At 54.1% G+C, this 18,888-nt stretch overlaps 2 long non-coding RNA genes across 4 annotated transcripts; both read right to left on the bottom strand.

Moving 5' to 3' along the window:
• Positions 1-306: 306 nt before the first annotated feature.
• LOC147600148 (uncharacterized) lies at positions 307-7,993 on the bottom strand. Of its 3 annotated transcripts, none has more exons than XR_015259017.1 (3): positions 7,836-7,993; positions 7,637-7,738; positions 307-344 (listed from the first exon to the last, which is right to left on the bottom strand). It is a non-coding gene; the product is annotated as an uncharacterized LOC147600148 (long non-coding RNA). The 3 variants fall into 3 exon arrangements; XR_015259019.1 differs by lacking the exon at positions 307-344 and adding an exon at positions 1,531-1,721; XR_015259018.1 differs by lacking the exon at positions 307-344 and adding an exon at positions 6,020-6,164.
• Positions 7,994-10,165: 2,172 nt separating this feature from the next.
• On the bottom strand, positions 10,166-13,009 carry LOC147600147 (uncharacterized). The gene is made up of 2 exons (XR_015259108.1): positions 12,703-13,009; positions 10,166-10,760 (listed from the first exon to the last, which is right to left on the bottom strand). It is a non-coding gene; the product is annotated as an uncharacterized LOC147600147 (long non-coding RNA).
• Positions 13,010-18,888: the final 5,879 nt, after the last annotated feature.

Genomic DNA, 18,888 nt, shown 5'->3' with positions numbered 1-18,888 from the left:
CTCCAGCCCCAGCCCACAGCTGGAGCCCGGCAGGAACTGGGGGCCATCGCCTGACCCCCACACTGCATCACCTCCTCCCCTGGGCTCCTCACCTCCCATGGCCCCGGGCAAAGGGAGCAGAAACGCAGCCATGAAGTCAAAGGAGACAGCGAGTGTTTATTCAGTCACGCACATAAGTCCGAGCAGCGAGTCTGCTCTGGAGCTTGCAGCCCCCGATCCCCTCTCCGTGTCACTGGAATGACTGCCAAGTCATTCCAGGAGCCACGCTCGTTGGTTCGGCAGGGAACGTACGGTGGGTCGGCTGCGTCCTGGAGCGCCGGGCTGCTGAGCAGACTTGGAGGCTGCTAGAAACAAAGAGCAGGGCACGGAACACTACAAGAGAAGAGAAGAGAGGCAGCTTGCAAGACAGAGGGGCGTAGCGAGAAAGCACGAGGCAGGAAACAGGATAGCGAGAGAAGGATGGGGACAGAGAAGGACAGGGAGCCTGACAGAGGTGGGCAAAGAAGCAGAGGGGAGAGAGGAAGAGAGGCAGCAGAAAGAGGGAGAGGGACAGAGACCAGCAAAGAAGGATGGGGAGCAGGATGGAGATGCAGGAAAAACCTGAGCTGGGCAGTACGACAGGGAGGTAAAGACAACTAGGTGCAGGAAGCCAGACCGAGAGAGATGGAGAAAGCTAAAGCCATAACAAGAACAGGGCAGAGAGGGAGGAATGAAACAACAGTGAAACAACAGGGACAGGACGCCAGGACATCAAAGGTTGGACAGAAGAGGTGACAGCAAGGGGACAACACAAAACAAATCATACAGCTGCATGCTTAGAGGGCAGAGAGGGAAGAATTAAGAAATAGGGACAAGGAGCCTGAAAAAAAGAGAGAGCTGGAAAAAAAAAAACAGTGTAGCAATGCATACAGAAAGAACAGGGGCAGAATTGAAAATCAGGTGCATTGGGGAGCCAGAGACAGCAAGCTGGATAAAGGAGAAAAGCGACACGCTAGAGGGCACAGAGGGAGGAAATGGAAAACCAGAGACTGGGAGCTGGACAGAGAGAGAGGCAGAAATTAAATGGGCAAGTGCGACAGGCCACAGGGCAGAGAGGGAGCAATGGATAAATACGGACAGAGGACCAGGCAGAACACAGTGTGAAATAATAGGAACACGACTGGCATACAGGGAAGAGGGAAGAATTAAAAAACGGGGACTGAGAAGCTAGACAGAATGACATGGAGAAACAAAAAAATAACAGTGACGGCTTACCAGACAGATAGGGAGCCGCAGGCAGAGAGAGATGGAGGGGAAACAATCAAATAGCGTGCAGCTGCAAGACAGAGAATGTAGAATTTAAACTGAGCATTACAAGCAGGTGGGCTAGTTTTGTGGGTTTAGCCCACAGTACCCATCGCTGTGCAGAAATTACAGAAGTAAATACCTCTGCTCCGTGCGTAAGCCTGGCGTACTGCGCACTGGGTAAACAAACCCAGATTTGGGACAGCAAGAGGGACAGGGAGCAGGACAGAATGGGAAAGGAAAAAATGCTGGGAGGCTGAACAAAGGCGAAGAGAAACAAAGACAGAAAGCAGGGCATGGGAATGAAAGCAAAATAAAAAAGCAATGGCCTGCAGGACCGAGACGGAGAAATTAGAAAACAACCATGGGGAGCAGCACAGAATGACAGAGAGAGAATAAAGGGACAGAGAGCAGGACAGCTCTGGAGGAAAAATCAACTGTGATAGGCAGTGGGAGAGAGATACCAAAAAAGAAAAAAAGAATAGCGAGGGAAAGAGAAAGGAAAGAAGAGACACCCAGCTGTACAGGGGAGCACAGTTAGAAAAGACAGGAGAGCAAATGGGACAGAGAAAGAAACAAACAGACAATAAAGTGGAAGGAAGCAGAGGAAAAGGACAAAAAGAGGGAAAAAAATAAGAGTGAGATCGGGACAAAATAGGAGGGGGGAAAACACTGACCAAGGAAAAGAGACAGAAAGAGGAACAAGGGAGAAGGCAGAGAAAAAAAAATGGCAGCAGCCAGATGGAGATGGGGGTGGGAAAAAAACCTTGGATAGACAGCAGGACAGAGAAGAACATGAATATGAGCAAGGATCGGAACAAAGGGATATAGCAAGAAACGACAAGACAGGGAGCAAGACAGACTGACAGACAGAAAAAAAAAACATTGAAAGAGAGAGAGCATGCACTTGTGAGAGCCACAGGGGTTGGAGAGATAAAGATAGATCTCAAAAGAGCTACAAAGGCATATGAACTTAATAAAAAGGGCCAGGGAACAGCATGAAGGCCCAGAGACAGCAAGGGATGAACAGGACGGAGTGAGAGGCAGAATGGAAGAAAAACAGCAACACCAAGCAAGACAAAGGATAAAGCAAGAAAGGGAAGAAACGAGAGAGACAGGAAGGCAGGGACTCAGAGTAGCACGTACAGGCACAGGGAGGAAACAAATGCCAGAAAACAGACCAGAGAAACTGCAAAGAAAAAAAAAGAGAAGGATGCAGAAGGGCACAAAGGGAAATAAAAGGAAAAAACAGCGATGGGCTGCAGGACAGAGCCAGAGGGTGGAAAAAAGGAAGGAGAGAGGGGAGAACAAGAACCCAGATAGAAAAAGAAAGGGTGCTGTACAAGAAGAGAGAGAAGGGGAAAGAGAAAGACTGAGAAAAACAAAAAAATGGAAAAAGATGAGAGATACAGGGAAGCCAAGAAAAATCACAGCAGCGTGAGAAAGAAAAAGGGAAAGAGAGGCAGCTGGGGGAGGGCCAAGGAGGCCCCGAGATGGAGAGGAGGGGAGAAGGGGCCCCGAGGGCCCGGGACTCACCGCAGCTCTCGGCGCTCCAGGGAGGGTTTGCCAGTTCAGACCCTTCTTTCTCTGCTCTTCCCTTCCTCTTCTGTCACTCCAGTTGCTTGACTGACCCCAACCTAAGAAAAGAGGGGGATGCGTTACAGCTCTTAGGAGACAAAGCTCCCTAGAAACGCAGCCTCGCTCACCCAGTACTTGACCGTGCCCCCTTTTTAAATTATGTGTACAGACCCTGCGGCGCTCTTTGGCGATCTAGCCTGCTGCGGCCTTCAAAACGGGATCTTCCTCACCCAGAGAGGCAGGCTGTCTCTTGCACGCAGCACAGGCAGCTGCCGGTCAGACGGCCTTCAGTTACGTCTTCCGGAATACCGATCCACAGTGACAGGTGGCTGCCTTCGTCCGACCGGACTGCGCACCAGCTTGCGGCTTTGCCACCCCCTTGCCCTTGAGAGAGTGGCTACCTGGAGCGGCTCCACAACCACCGCTGCCCAAAACAGCAGAGGAAAAGGCACTAAAAAGCAACGACAAAGAACAAAGACAAACTGTCAAGACACTAGGAATGACATGACATGAGATGAGACATGACACGACATGAGAGCCTAAAGCATCAGCCAGGCAGAGCTTGCAGCTGACCTTGTGCTGCAGTTTAACCGCAGCCAGCAACTGTGCTCGCTCACTGCCCCGACCCTGTGGGATGGGGAGAGACTCAGAAAGGTCAAAGGGACAATTCTTGTGACTTGAGACAAAAACAGTTTAATATTAAGGAAAAGAAAAACAACCACCACTGGTAAGGAAAAGCGGAACAAAAGAAAAATACAGCAAAAGAAAACCCAAGACATGCAACTGATACAAATGAACACACTTGTAAGTTTCTAATGAAAACATTTAGAGTGTTTTCATTTTAGAATGGAAGCAATCTGCATTAAAATTGGGGATGGGGAGCACTGGGCAAGTTGGGGAACACAGGCAGCGCCCCAAAGATCCTGAGATGGAGGGGTTATGGGGAGGCAGCGCCAAAAAGGGGGGCGTCGAACAGGGCTGGAGCAGTGGGAATGGGGACACAAAACCAGAGTGCAGGGCACGCACAGGGGGAAAAAAAAAACCTCACAAAGGGAGGAAAACTTCGCACAGGGGGGTGTTTTACTGAAAAGCATTTGGAAGTGATACAGGGAATTAACGGTCTGCTAAATATTGCTTGATTTAGAAGACTGACTGTCTGCATACTGCTTGATTTAGGAGACTAACTGTCTGCTAGACAATGCCTAACAATCCTCTTTGCCTTGAAACTCACTTAAGCTTATCAGGGACTGGTACTTGTCAAGAAACTGGTATTCAGTCAAGGACTAATATGTCAAGCAAAGGACATGATAACAGGAGTCGTTCAGAAACTGCTGAAATCCCCAAGTGAAAGGAGAGCATGGGTGAATGACTGAAGTTCATCTAGAGGAAGATCAGACCCCTGAAGAAGTAAACGACCACCAGAGACAGATCTGAAATGCTAACGCAAGTGGTTTTTTAATAACCCCGCCTCGCTTATGCACATGTATGTCTGTATTGTGCAATCCTAGGAATGTGTGTACCTGCACCGGATACATTTTTGGTAAAATGTGCTGTCAGTGTGCGTGCTTTTGGAGAAGCAATCCCCCACGCACCCGGTGCCAAATAAACATGCCTGCTTTATAACTCTCTCCGAGTTGTAGAGTTTGATCCACGCGTCAGGAGGGCTGAGAAACACAGAGCGGGACAGTGGGGACGGATACGAGGGAGAGACGGACACGCAAGGACAAGGGGTACGTGTGGGAAGAAAGGTGCGTAAGGATGACCTATAGCAGGGAGTCCACGCAGGACAATCCACAGCACGTAACTCACCCGGCATAACCTGCACGAGATGACCCACACCGGCCAATGGACCCACACTGCGTAATCCCCAGCGAGAACCCCTCCGTCTCCCACTGGGTCACACCAACTGTCCCCAAATTGAGTGGCTTTTTTTTTTTTCCTTGTCCAGAATATACAAATTACTTTTCCATGACCAGACTATGCTCCAGACCACACCTCATTTGATTTTTCCTGTGTCTGAATATTTAGTTAAAAGACTACAGAAGGAAAATCGCCACATTCTTAACATTCACTCTAAAATCCATGCGGCAAGTCCCTTAGGAAAAATGCAGTCACGCATCGCAGACGTACCTTGTACTTGCAGACCGCTGCGGCTCCTTTCCATCCATCTCGCACTTTCATGGCCAAGGAAAAGGCGACCACGGTGAAACGCTGGCAGCAGACATTCAGCAGAGAGAGGGAAAAACCCCTTAGTTTGAAGCTAGGCAGGAATCTAACTCTTCCTTTTGGGGCGAGGTTTCTCAGGACTAAAACCACGTGAAGGACAGAGTATCTTGCAGCACCTTTGGTACAGCTGTTGATACCGGCCTTTAAAGCTTTTGCATTTTTCAGACACCCGGGCCTTTTTTTGACTCATTGGCAGCTTTAGTTTCACTCGAACCGCTGTCCTACATACAGGCAGGGGACAGACACAGATGCCTACATACATTTTCTCAACCCTAAGTACAGCCGAGATCTCCTCACCCTCTATGTGCCAAGTTGAATATTTGTTTGTTAAGGAGCACAGCAACACTTCTCTCCTCGTGAACTGCCTCCGAGCAGAGGAGGGCTCTGGGATTTCCTGGACGCCAGTGCTCCCGCTTTCACTGTCAACTCCGCACGGCCACCCACCGGAAAAAAGGCCTCAAAATAACGGACGTCAGACGATTGCTGCCACACCAAAAGTGCCAGCACTGAAAGCTCGTGCTGCTCCTCGCCGGCCCTTGCCAGCGCCTCTACAGGCCCACAAACGTTATCCAGCCTAGAGACTGCATAAAAGGCAGACCGCCCCAGGCTGCAACACTCTTGCCCAGCGTACACTGACCAGTAACGTCTCCCCGTTCACCTTCCCGAGAGAGACTGTTCCCAGGGAGCCCTCTTCCTCCCATCAATTTACTACACCCTCCCTGCAGTTTTCAACCTTGTTCCCTCCTCGGCTGTGGTCCCTCAACTTAGCTCTCAAAGGGCCAGAAATCAGATTCCATCCTCAAAACAACAACCCCATGCTAACTAAGATGGCGCTTCCTCGCCCAGCTCCTCATCACCATCTGCAAAAAAAAAAAACCCCAAAAATAAAACCTACCAAACAGCACCGCCCTTCAACATCACACCACTTACCACCAATCTCTTCTATGGCACTCTCCTCCTCAAAAGCGCCGCAGTGCTCTGCTCACCGGCTCCACTCATTGCCAAGAAGTCCGACGCCGCAACTGCCGCTCGTGGTGCTTCAGATGCTGAGAGACACAAAGCTCAACTTACTTTTTCTGGGGTGTAGGTAGAAAAAAATAGGTGTCATACCAAGCTAACTAGGAAAGTATGTCATTACATGCAATAACATTATCAAAAACTGCCGGCTCTCTTGCCACCTAATCTACCCCGCACGCGCCGGAGCACCGCTCCAGGGAAAGCAGGGCATCACACGGATACCGTCAAGCCAAGCCTTCAATTTAATGCTGCGCAACACAGGGTTAAATACCCGTACACCCGCTACGCATGCGAACGCACCCCCCCTCTGCGCCCATGAATCTATCCGTGCCTGCCACGCACCTGCCCCTGCACCCATGGACTTATCCATGCCCACCACGTACGTGGACGCACCTGCCCCCTGCGCCCATGGACCTATCCGCGCCTAGCACGCAAATCACTGCAGACTGCCCCTCCTGCATACATGCAGCCCTGCTAATGTTACCCCACAAAACACTACCTGCTTTAGCTTCCTACAAGAAAAAAAAAAGCTCCAGGGTTACGCTTCATTTTTAGCAAGACCATGCATGCTATCTAACTTCTACCACAGCTACGTTCTGGACAGGGCTGAATGACAAACGTAGCAGAACGTGGTGGCTCGCACACGTGGCCGACAGAGGCACGGAGCTCCTGGCACTGCGTCCTGGTGTCTGCTCTGTCAGGGAGGGCTCAGATGGACCAGCCACTCCTTGCTGGAGGCACCTGCCTGTGATTCACTCCTCAGTCCCCTCCAGCAGCCATGCCCAGGCGGCCCCCTTTACAGCTGGAGGCCCCTCATACAGCAGGGCCAGGGCCAGGGCCAGGGCCACCCTCAGCCTCACTGGACCCATCTGGGGCTGCCCCACCTCCAGCCCCAGCTGGAGCCCATCAGGAGCAGGGGCCCTTGCCAAAGCCCCACAGCACATCACCCCCTTCCCTGTGCCTGTCCTCAGCCATCAGCTCTGCACCCAGGGGCTGCAAACACATCCAGGGGCACAGAGGAGGTCACAGACAGTGAGATACAGAACAGAAAAAAAAAACAGTGACAGTACGCAAGACAAAGAGATAGAGAAAGAAAGATAAGAAAAGAAAGAGAGAGATAGGAAGGCAGAGGCACAGGGCAGGCATGCAGAGGCGCAAAGAAAAGCAGGCCAGAAAACAGGCTGGAGAAATTAGTTGGGGGGAGAAGACGGATGCAGATCAGGACAAAGAGATGGAAAAGGCAAAAACAGCAATGGGCCGCAGGACAGAGACAGAGGACAAACAAAGGAAGGAAAGGGAGCAGAACAAAAGTGCAGGGATAAAAACAAAAGGAAGCGGTAGAACAAGAGATTTAAAGGGAGAGAGAAAGGGGGAAGAGCATACAAGAACAGACAGAAGAGGAGAGGCAGAAGGAAACAATAACAACAACAACAAATCACAGCAGCTTGGAAAAGGTAGGGGTCACGGGAGCGGCAGGGAAGGACAGGGACGCACAAGAGAGGAGGCAGAGCCCCAGGGGCCGGGGACTCACCACAGCTCTCACTCCCGGCACTGCTGGGAGAATCTGACAGGTCAGATGCTGCTTTCTGCTTCTCTCCTCTTCTGTAACTCCGACCACTTGGCTGTCCTCCACCTAAGAGAATACGTGGGTGTCTTACAGCTCTTAGACAAAAAGCTTCCTAGACACGTAGCCACCCACCCACGCTCGCTCGCGCGCTATGTGGCCGTACCGTGCTTCAGGTTCCACGTACAGACTGTGCAGTGCGCACTGGCGGTCTGGCCTGCTGAAGAGTACAAAGAGGGATCCTTCCTCACCCGGAGAGGCAGGCTAGGCTCTCTCTGGCCTGCAGCGGGAGGCAGCTGCTGGCTGGCTGGCCTTTGGTTTCTTCTTCTTCTTTACCTTTCTGTGGCCTCTCCAGCTTCAGCTGCAGCAGCTCCTCTCCACAGGCAGTAAGCGCTCCATCCGTTCATTTTCGCTCCCGCACCGCCAGGAGAGCGCGGCCGGGCAGAGACAGCCCACACAAGCCTGAGGCGAGTGCAGTCAACAGCGTTCCCAGGGGAGGAACGGACAGCCACGGCCTCTGGGAGAGGGAAAGAAGAAGCAGCGACCGTTATTACCGCATGCGGCCCCTGGCCGGAGCGCCTGCTGCCGCAGGGGATTCTCCAGATACACTGAGGTCCCCCCTCGCAGCCTTCAGGGCAGGGCGTGGCCCGGTGCTACGGGACAGGCTTCAGGGGACGCGCCGGTGCGGCGGGCAGCTGCACGGGGCCGGGGGAGGCTCGGGGGGAGCTCTGGCGAGCTGGGGAGGTGCCCGGCGTCTCCGCCCGGGAGAGGGGGGCCCCCTCCTGCCCCTCTTCCCTTCTCTCTGCTCTCGGGTCACTCCCCGGGGCTGCCCTCGCCCGGCTCGGCTCCGAGCGGGCGGCTTGAGGCTCCCCGGGCGGGCAGGAGACAGCGCTGCAGCCACGAAAGGGGCTCGCTCACCTCACGGGTGCCCTCGGTACTCACCCGTCACCGCCGCCGGGACCCGCCGGCCGCACACCGCCATGCTGCTCCCGGGCGCATGCGCAGTCCGAAGGCCGAACACAGTGCCTGCCGGGAGAAGGGCAGAGCACTGCGCATGCGCGACTCCCGAGCTGCAGTTCCCGCTTTCCGTCACCAGGTGGCAGCAGCCCCCCACCGCTCCGGTCCTGGGTGTTCAGCCGGACGAGCCACGGCCGGTTCCTCCCTCCCGTTCGCGCCGTCCGCAGCCGGTCACCCCTTCCCGGGGCACGGCTGCCCCTTCCCCCCGCGCAGCCTGGGCAGTGACATTTGTGGCCTCTGTACCAAAAAGCGTCCCCGTGGGAGGGGGAGAGAATGAGAAGGGTGAAAGTGAGGAACCTCGCGGGTTGAGATGAAAACAGTTTAACAATTAAGAAGAAACAAACCACCACCAATACCCCTTGTGAGGAAAGGAGAGAACAATAAATGCCCAGAAAGAGAAGTGATAAAACTGAAAACAATTGCAAATTATCAATTAAAACAACTGAGATGGAGTGAGGTGCAGGGAAGCAGGTGGGAGGTTTCAGTTTGGGGGTGGTGGGGGGCAGGCATCACCCCAGGGTCTGCAGGCAGAGGGGTTACGGGGGGCAGGGTCAAATACGGGGAGCAGAGCAGGGGTGGAGGGGGGAGTGAGGGCATGAGACAGGAGGGCAGGGGGCACGGGGGGGACCAACCACAGAGGAACATTTCAGTGGAAAGCATTTGGGAGGGTGCAGAGACACAGAAGGGGCAGGAGGGACGGACACGAGGTGGGGATGGATGGGGACGGACGAGGGGGTGTGGGTAGAAAGGTGCATGAGGGGACATGTGTGGGGATGACCTACACCGGGGGTCCGCTTGGAATAATCCACAGCGGACACAGCTCACCGGGGATGACCCGCAACTGATAATCCACTCCAGGTAACTGACTCAGACCGGGTAATCCACACAGGGTAATCCCCAGGACTGTCCCTCCATCTGCCAGCCTTTCACCCCACATTGTCCCCAAATTAAGGTGGTGTTTTTCTTTTTTGCTTTCCCATAATATTAAAATCTGGGGTTTCGGCATTTTGCCAAAATATTCAATTTGGGGTTTTTTTGGCACTATTCCACAACATAAAAATTGGCAATTTTTGCTTTTGGTTTTGTGCACGAAAGTGGGGGGGATGTGAGGGGGTGCTTTCCAGCTGCACAAATCCAGGCTGATCTGGCTTTCCTGGGAGCCTCAAATTAGGATATTTTTTTCCCCCTCAAACTGATGTTAATTGGGTTCCCCCCACATTGCAGACCCAGATTCAGAGTTTTGGGGTATGTTTGTGCTGCATTGGCAGCTCCTACTCTGCGTGCATGGCCCTGCAGGTGGAAATCCCCTTCTTGGGGCATTGGCCCCAAATCGAGACAGGAAAAGGAGAAGGGGCAGCTTTTGAAAGCATTTTTCTCTCTTCAGTAGAGATGGGAGGGAGCAAGTTTTAAAATCTTCTCTGCAAATAGGGTTTCTTTCCCTTTTAAAAACCTTACATAGCACAGACACTCACACATGTATCTATTTACACACATTTCATATATATTATCTATATACACTTTCTATATAATATCCATTTAGACTTGTATATTTACACTTCCATACATTTACACTTACACATCTATTTAGGCTAGTATCTATTTAGACTTCTGTACCGTGGCACTCCAATACCTTTTTAGACCTCTCTATTTAGACTTCGATGGCTACTTACAATTATACCTATTTAGACTTTGTTTTCTGTTGACACGTACGCATCATCTCTACTTAGATGGCAGATAATATCTGCTTACACCTTCTATGACAGACACAGTAAGCGCAGACCGCTCGCCCTGTAGGTGCCACGTCTCTCGCTCTGGCTCTGCTCCGCAACCCTTCCCCTCAGCCCCCGTGCCGGGACAGGCTCCCCACACCACCAACTGCCCCTGGCCCCTGTTGGCCCCAGGCTCTCCTCAGCGGCCAGCCTTTGCTGCTGCACCGCGGGGCACTCGCTGAAGAGAGAGTTGGGAGCCTCTGGACGTAGGGCTGGGCCCTCACCCTCAGTACGCTGAATGACTGGCAGGCAAACCTGGGCTGGGGGGATCTACCGAGCACCATGAGACGCTGACAACCAGACACCTGAAAAACAAAAATCCCAAATTGTATTTCAGCAGGTTAAAAAAAAAAATAGCACAGAAGAAAGTAGAGGAATTCAGTCAGAACAAGGGACAGGACAGCAGTTGAGCTAAAGGAGGATTCTACGTAAACAGGTCAGCTCAAAATACAACACATCTTTAAAAGCTAGAGCGATTTGAATGCTTAAAATCAGTATTAAGAATAATTGAGATTATTTTGAACACATTCATAGCATAACAGTAACAACTCTTGCTGGTGCTGGAAAATATCTCCCCCTTCCTTACATCACCGCTGCAGAGCCTCACCCCTGCCAGGCTGCAGGACAAGGGTGTACCCGCAGCAGCATCCACGCTCAGGGATCCGCTACAGCAGCCCTTGCCCTGCTGCTGCACATCTGGTTTGCTTGGTCAATAAAGCCGCAAGTAAAGCGTAAAACTCTAAAGAGTAAAATGAAAAATAAATAACATATCTAATTAATTCACTTTATGCTAAAAAGATGTTTTTATGTTTACATAAATCCAATTTAAATGCTTGTACTAGAAAAGTATGTGATGTTCCTTTCGCATTAATTTAACTCACAGAGCTGTGAACTGATACAATTAAGTTATCTGTCTCTGAAATACACAGCTGCTACTTGACTAGGAGGTTTTTTGTGTGTTGCGTAATTAGGAGGGGCATCTGGCCGGCTGCACTGCCCAGGAGAGTTGCTGCTGAACTGCCAGGGAAACTCGCAATTGAAAGTGAGACAGAACTGAAGTACTGCAGAGCGCTCCATCAAAAGACTGGGAAAAGAACCCTGTAACATTCAGTTGCCTCTTTTTAAACACACAGAACAAATACCTAACTGCTTAAGTACACCTAATAAATTGTATGCTACAGCTACTTGGCAGTTACAGTTTAAACAATGCAAGTCCATTTGTAAACTACACAATTTTAACTTTTTTTTTCAAGTTTTATTTACAGAAGAAAAATGAGTGAGAGAAGAGATTCCGCATATGGTTTTACTTTCAAAATAAAAGAAAAAATAAATCCCCAGTTCTGCAATCCATAAGGCTACCAAAAAGGACTGGCAGATTCGCCAATGCCTTTGGCTGTACCAAAGCACGCAGAGGAACACGTTTTTACGATATTTCAACTGCTGCAACCAAGAACTCAAAGACCTGCGCTGCCAAACTTGAGTTTCCTCTTTTTTTTTTTTTTTTTTTTTTAAGAGAGAGTGAAAAATCTTGTTGCTGATGACTTCTACTGTCAAGTACATCATCTCTGAAGATCCACTCTGATGGGAAGTTCATAAAATGTAACTTCTTTGAATGAGAAAGATTTCCATTCTGGAAGATCTCTTTCCGACTGAAGTCAAAAGTTACACACTGCAGGTTAAGGAAAAAGGGCATCATTGAAGCAGCAACTCACCAAAACCACATCAAGACTCACTCTTGTCACTAGTGAAAAGGCTGCTATCATTTTTTTGGGAAGCCTGGGAAAACACATGGAAGCAACGCTGATTTGTCCTGGTTTGTCCACATCTCTTCTTCGACCCTGATTGCTTTTAGTACAGATGCTAGCATCTCAGTAAGGTTTGAGTACTACTACAAAGATATTTTTAAAAGTTATGGACTGAAATAGCATAAAGCTTTTATCATGAAAACAAAGTCTGTTTCTTCTGACCTCTATGAACAGCTTTTTTTCCCTCTTCTACTACGAAGTTACTTTCACAGTATCATTTAATAGTAAGCGCACAGAAACAGAAGATTACGCTTTCAGGAAGAGAAAATAAACAGAGGGAAGTAAGTTTTGCATAGGCACAACAGGCTCCAGGAAAGACCTTATTTTATTTTTAGTACTTGTGTTAAAATAGTTCATAGAAAAACTACAGGAGAGTTGGCACATTAAGAATGTTAACTTCAAAGTCCACACTACAGGTACCTTCGGAAAAACGCTGACACACCTTGTAGATGTACCTTGTACTTGCAGACCACTACAGATCCTCTCCATCCGTCTTGTACTTTCAGGGCAGAAGAAAGAGTGACCAGAGTGAAATGGTGGCAGTCAACATTCAGCTGAGAAGGGGAAAAAAAAAAACAAAACAACAAAAAAAAAAAACCACCCAAAAAAAACCCCCCAAAACTTTTGCATAAAGCTGAGCAAGAATCTAAAGCTTCCTTTTTGGGGGAAGGTTTGTGAAGACTACAACTGAGTGGAGGAAAAAGTATTTTGCATCACCTTTGGTACAGTTGTTGATACCAGCCCCTAGAGCTTTTGCACTTTTTAGAGAACTGTGCCTTTTTTTGACTCCTTGGCAGCTTTAGTATCATTAGAACCACTTTCCTAGATACATGCAGGTGACAGACACAGATACCTACACACATCTTCTCAAGCCTACATTTAGCCAAGATTTCCTCCCCCTATACAACCCAAGTTGACTATTTTTGTAGAGCAATCCATCTGTCCTTGTGAACTGCCTTGTTGAAAAAAAAGGAATGCTTTTTGTCAGGCCGTTTCTCCAAATGGTCAAGATCTTCTAAAACTGCAGTCGTGCCACCAAACCTGCTTAGGGTCCCTCCCAGCTTTGGACTGTCCTTAGATTTAACAGGCTCATGCTCAATTCCATCTTCCAACAGCAATAATACGGCACGCTCTCAGACCTGGAGCACAACTCTATGGATGTCCACACACACCTCGCTGTTTTGATGAGGAGCCACTGAGCGTCCCTGCGAGCACAGCCGCAGGCACCGCAGCAATTTCACCTACACCGATTTCAACAACCCCGCGGCAGCGACAGCTTCAGAATATTTAGACCAGAAACAAGGGAGAAAAATAAAACAGCTTCATCCTGTGCACAGGAAAGCAACAGAGATGGAAAAGGGTCGCCATTTGTAGCACAGAACAGGCGTTCTCCCTCCACTCCTAAACCCACCTGTCAGCTCTAAACATCACAGCACTGCTGTGGCCACATCGAGAGCAGGGAACAACAGCCCGGCCACTGGGCATTCTCGTGACAGGACACGAGTGGAGGGGCCTGTTTTGCCACACACACCCCTGAACCTCCTGAAAATTTACGTTTACCAAAAATAGCCATTTGGAACATCTTGCCAAACAACATTTGGCAATAAGACTTTGATATTTATGACACACACAAAAGTTTTTGGTAACTCACTATTTGATTCCTGTTCTTGTTCTTCCTCCTTCATAAATTCTACCTGTAGCATTCTACCTGCAGCCAACTTATTCACTACTAGTTCAAGCTTTTAAATGTGCTGGTATTACCAGCACTTTTACACAGCCACGTAACTTAATTGCTCTTCTAAAATTATCCAAACAAAAATTAAAAAAGAGAAGCAGCAGCAAAGAGCTCTGCACACTGGCACCAGTCTACATTGCAGTCCAAAAAAAAAAAAACAAACAAACAAACAAACAAAAAAACACCACAACAAAACAACCCAAAACTCCACACCAAACCACATCACATACAAAAAAAAAAAAAAAAAACAAAAAAAACCTCAACAAACCAGAAATCATGACATTGTATCTTTTTTTTTTCTTTTCGAGCTCATCTCTGTCTCGGCACATTGTCTTGTCAGAGCATGAAGTCCAGATGTCCTGTATCTCGATGACATTTGCATGCAATTAATACATGTTCACAAATAGTCCAGATCTGTAAGACTGGCATTATTTTTGTGGTTTTAATAATCATAACTCCATTTTACCAACTTACTTATAAATTTGTAAGGAAACTAACTTTTAAACACAGTCTCTCCTTGAGGAAGAAAACAATGATTCAACCCTCCCAACCACGCGGGAGTGGTGGGGAAATTGATGAAAGTGAAGACAAACAGCAGCAACATTCAGTGAAATTTGGCTTTAATTCTGATGATGTTCTCAAGCGACTCTCCAAGTCTACACCTCAGTCCTAAGAATAAGCAGTCCTTTTTTGGAAGGACAAGATTTTTTTTACTTGAAAGTCCTAAAATGAAGACTCCGCTGAATACAATGTGGATTGAGCCACAGGACAACATGCCATAAAAGATAAAATCCAAATAAAAATCAGGTTCAAATATCAGTGTCCATCATGTTTCATTCATCACATTCCTACTGGCACCTAGCTGCTCAAAAATTAACCACACTGACACCAATATCACTAAAAACCGAGTTACGCATATAAAAATAAAAGGCTATTTCCAACTTGCCCATAACATCAGTGTGAAACAACAGGAGAGAGCACTTGTCCCTAAAGCAGGTAACGGGCAGCTCCTACAGCAGATGAAAGTTCATTCCTTCACCTGAAAGGAAAGCATTCCTAACTACCAACGGGCCAATTCAGAAATGAGGCGCATGCTCTCTTACCTGCAAGTTTCCACCAGCTTTTCCGCACCGGCAGCAAATTTGCCTTTTCCACGAGTGTGATGGGGAGCATCCGTGGTGCCCGAGCTCACAAGCGTTTCTCCCCGCTCCCCCAGCCCCACACGCGTGTGACCCCCTGGGCAGCACGTGCAGTCAGCCACGCGGGATTTGCCTCACCTGACGCAGAAGGCGACACTGGGAAAAGAGGAGGCGAAAAAGAGAGCGGCAGAGGCTGCCCGGCCCCGCGGGGAGCAACCGGGGACGGGACGGGGCTGCCCCTGCTTCCCCCCGGCCGGACACGGGCTCGGCCCCAAAACCCCCCGAGGACCCCGGGGCAGCGCTCGGCCTGAGGCCGCTTTTCCCGGGAGGGCAGACCCCGGCCCCGCCCGCGGAGGCCCCAACCAGGGGACCCCCAACCCGAGACCCGCCGCGCCCGCAGCCCCTCACCCGCCCCGGCGCGGCTGCAGCTGCCCCACGACCCGGAACAGGACGGCACCCAGGAGCCGACCCCGCCACCGCCCCTCTGGGACCGTGCTGCCGCTTCGGCCCCGGGCCCGCCCCCTCCCGGACCGCCCCCGCCCCGCCCCGCCCTCACCCGGACCGCCCCCGCCCCGCCCTCCCCCGGACCGCCCCCGGCCCCGCCCTCTCCCGGACCGCCCCCGGCCCCGCCCCGCCCTCCCCCGGACCGCCCCCGGCCCCGCCCCGCCCTCTCCCGGACCGCCCCCGCCCCGCCCCGCCCTCTCCCGGACCGCCCCCGGCACCTCCCCGCCCTCTCCCGGACCGCCCCCGGCCCCGCCCCGCCCTCTCCCGGACCGCCCCCGGCCCCGCCCCGCCCCCTCCCCGCCCGCCCCGCCCTCTCCCGGACCGCCCCCGCCCCGCCCTCTCCCGGACCGCCCCCGGCCCCGCCCCGCCCTCTCCCGGACCGCCCCCGGCCCCGCCCCGCCCTCTCCCGGACCGCCCCCGGCCCCGCCCCGCCCTCTCCCGGACCGCCCCCGGCCCCGCCCCGCCCCCTCCCGGACCGCCCCCGCCCCGCCCCGCCCTCTCCCGGACCGCCCCCGGCCCCGCCCCGCCGCCTCCCGGACCGCCCCGGCCCCGCCCCGCCCTCTCCCGGACCGCCCCCGGCCCCGGGCCCGCCCTCTCCCGGACCGCCCCCGGCCCCGGGCCCGCCCTCTCCCGGACCGCCCCCGGCCCCGCCCCGCCCTCTCCCGGACCGCCCCCGCCCCGCCCCGCCCTCTCCCGGACCGCCCCCGGCCCCGCCCCGCCCTCTCCCGGACCGCCCCGGCCCCGCCCTCTCCCGGACCGCCCCCGGCCCCGCCCCGCCCTCTCCCCGCCCGGCCCCGGCCCCGCCCCGCCCCCTCCCGGACCGCCCCCGGCCCCGGCCCCGCCCTCTCCCGGACCGCCCCCGGCCCCGCCCCGCCCTCTCCCGGACCGCCCCCGCCGCCCCTCACCCGCCCCCTCCCGGACCGCCCCCGGCCCCGCCCCGCCCCCTCCCGGACCGCCCCCGCCCCGCCCCCTCCCGGACCGCCCCCGGCCCCGCCCCGCCCTCTCCCGGACCGCCCCCGGCCCCGCCCCGCCCTCTCCCGGACCGCCCCCGCCCCGCCCCGCCCCCTCCCGGACCGCCCCCGCCCCGCCCCGCCCTCTCCCGGCCCCGCCCCGCCCTCTCCCGGACCGCCCCCGGCCCCGCCCCGCCCGCCCCCGGCCCCGCCCCGCCCTCTCCCGGACCGCCCCCGCCCCGCCCCGCCCCCTCCCGGACCGCCCCCGGCCCCGCCCCGCCCCCTCCCCGCCCGCCCCCGGCCCCGCCCCACCCGCCCCCGGGCCCGCCCCGCGCGCTCCCAGCCCGTATGGGATACGGCGGCGGGGGGCAGGACGGAGGGCGAGAAGGAGTAGAAAACTGAAGGGCAGAGAGAGAGAAAGGTGCAAAGAAAAGGACAGAGAGGGCAAGAGCGTAGCGACGAGGAGCCCTGCAGAGATGGAGCAAGAGAGCGCAGGGCCGCGGAGCAGGCCGGGGCGGGGGAAGGGGAGGAAGAAGAAAGGAGCGATGGTGACAGGGCGCACACAGACAAGGGACGGGCAGGGAACAGGACAAAGGGCGTGAGCAATAAAGAAAGGGTCATCTCTGTTCGAAGAGACCAGGAACGAAAAATAAAACAAACAGCACCGGGCTGGAGGAAGACAGAAGAGAGAAAAGGGCCAGGGAGCAGGAGAGAGGGGCAGAGAAAGGGAATCAAGGGAGAGCCAGCTAGACAGGGCGGTACCGCAGAGCGGACAGGCAGCGGGACAGAAAAGTAAAGACGACACGATGGCACGGGGAGCGGGACGGAGGCGCGGAAACAGGCTCTCGGCTGCCGGGCCCCATGCTGTTTTCTAGCGCGTGCTGGGACGCGTAGTTTTTGCTGCCGCGCCGCCGCATTGCTTTCGGCGTGGAGCCGTGTGGTCCTTGCTACTCCCGCGGCCCCGGTGTATTTTTGTTCCCCGTTTGGTGCGGTTTCCTGCGGGCTTTCAGGCGCCCGCACAGCGATACCGCAGCTCGGCTGTCGCGCATGCGGGGCGTGGCGCTCCGCCGTGCTCAGTGCTGCCGCCTGGCGAAGCAAACCCGGTACTGCAGGTGAGCCGCGCAGGCGCCGCCGTGCTGCTCGCCGCCGCCCGCCCGTAGCGGCGATGCGGTGCTGTGGTGCGGTGCCGCCGCGCTCGTTGCTGCCTCCCGGTAAGGAAACGCCGCTGCCGCCCCACGTGCGCGGTGCCGGCGGGCGCTCGGCGCACAAAGCGCGGAACTGCAGCGCCGGCCCCGCACAGGGACAGAGCAGCCGGCAGGGCGGTGTGCGGGGGGCGCTGCCCGGGGGCGGGTGGGGGCCAGGCCAGCAGTGAGGTGAGGGAGCCCCTTTGGCCGGTGCGGGGCTGTCTCCTGCCCGCCCGCCGCCTGGGGCTGGCGGGACGGGGAGCCTGCAACACCCAAGACGTAGTAGGCTGGAGGGGCCAATGTGTCAGGTGAGCAGCTCCCTTCCTTTGGCTGCCTAATTTGCTTCCTTAAAACAATCACTTCAACACTCACTTCCTTTATTTCAGACCTCTCTCCCCTTCTCCAGCCCTGCAAGCCACTGTCAGCTGCCAACACATCTGGAATACAGCTCTGGGAGAAATCCAGCTGTCATCTCACCTGGCTGTCGAAAGGCTTTTCTAGCTTTAACTCCTGGCTGTAGATATATGGCTGCCTTAGTCTGGAGTGTGCACCAGCCTCTTCTCATCCCAGCGCCTCGCCCTTGAGAGAGCAGCTGCCTGCAGCAGCGGCAGAACGGCTGCTGCCCCAAGCACTGAGCAGTGACTGAGCCCCGCTCCGCAGGCTGCCGGTGCAGTGTCCCCGACCTCAGCGGCCAACGCGCAGGGCCAAGCTGGCAGCCTGAGACGCAGGCACAGGGTGCAGCAGTTTCTGCTACAACCGTACTGCCCGGCCTCCCCGGGCAGAGGAAGAGGCGGAAGAAAGAGGCCTGCCGGGTGCCCTGAGAGGCAGAATTGCTGTGGATTGTGCCAAGGCTGTTTTGCTCTGTGTCTTTGTCAGAGTTACTTCCCAGAGGCGGGGAGACTGGTAGATTTCCACAGCACGAGTACTGCTGCTTGCGGAGCAAAAGGCACGATGAGGCAGCAATGCGGAACAAGGATGGGTTATCACAACAGTAGGAATAACACGGAGAGCCTAAAGCATTAGCCAAGCAGAGCTTGCACGTAACCTTGTGGCAGGGTTTAACCCCAGCCAGCAACTAAGCAGCACATAACTGCTCACTTGCTCCCCCCGCCCCAG

Source organism: Chlamydotis macqueenii, chromosome 7, assembly GCF_036417535.1.
Source record: "Chlamydotis macqueenii isolate bChlMac1 chromosome 7, bChlMac1.mat, whole genome shotgun sequence".
Taxonomy (NCBI): Eukaryota; Metazoa; Chordata; class Aves; order Otidiformes; family Otididae; genus Chlamydotis; species Chlamydotis macqueenii.
This window is presented reverse-complemented; position numbering and strand designations above follow the sequence as displayed.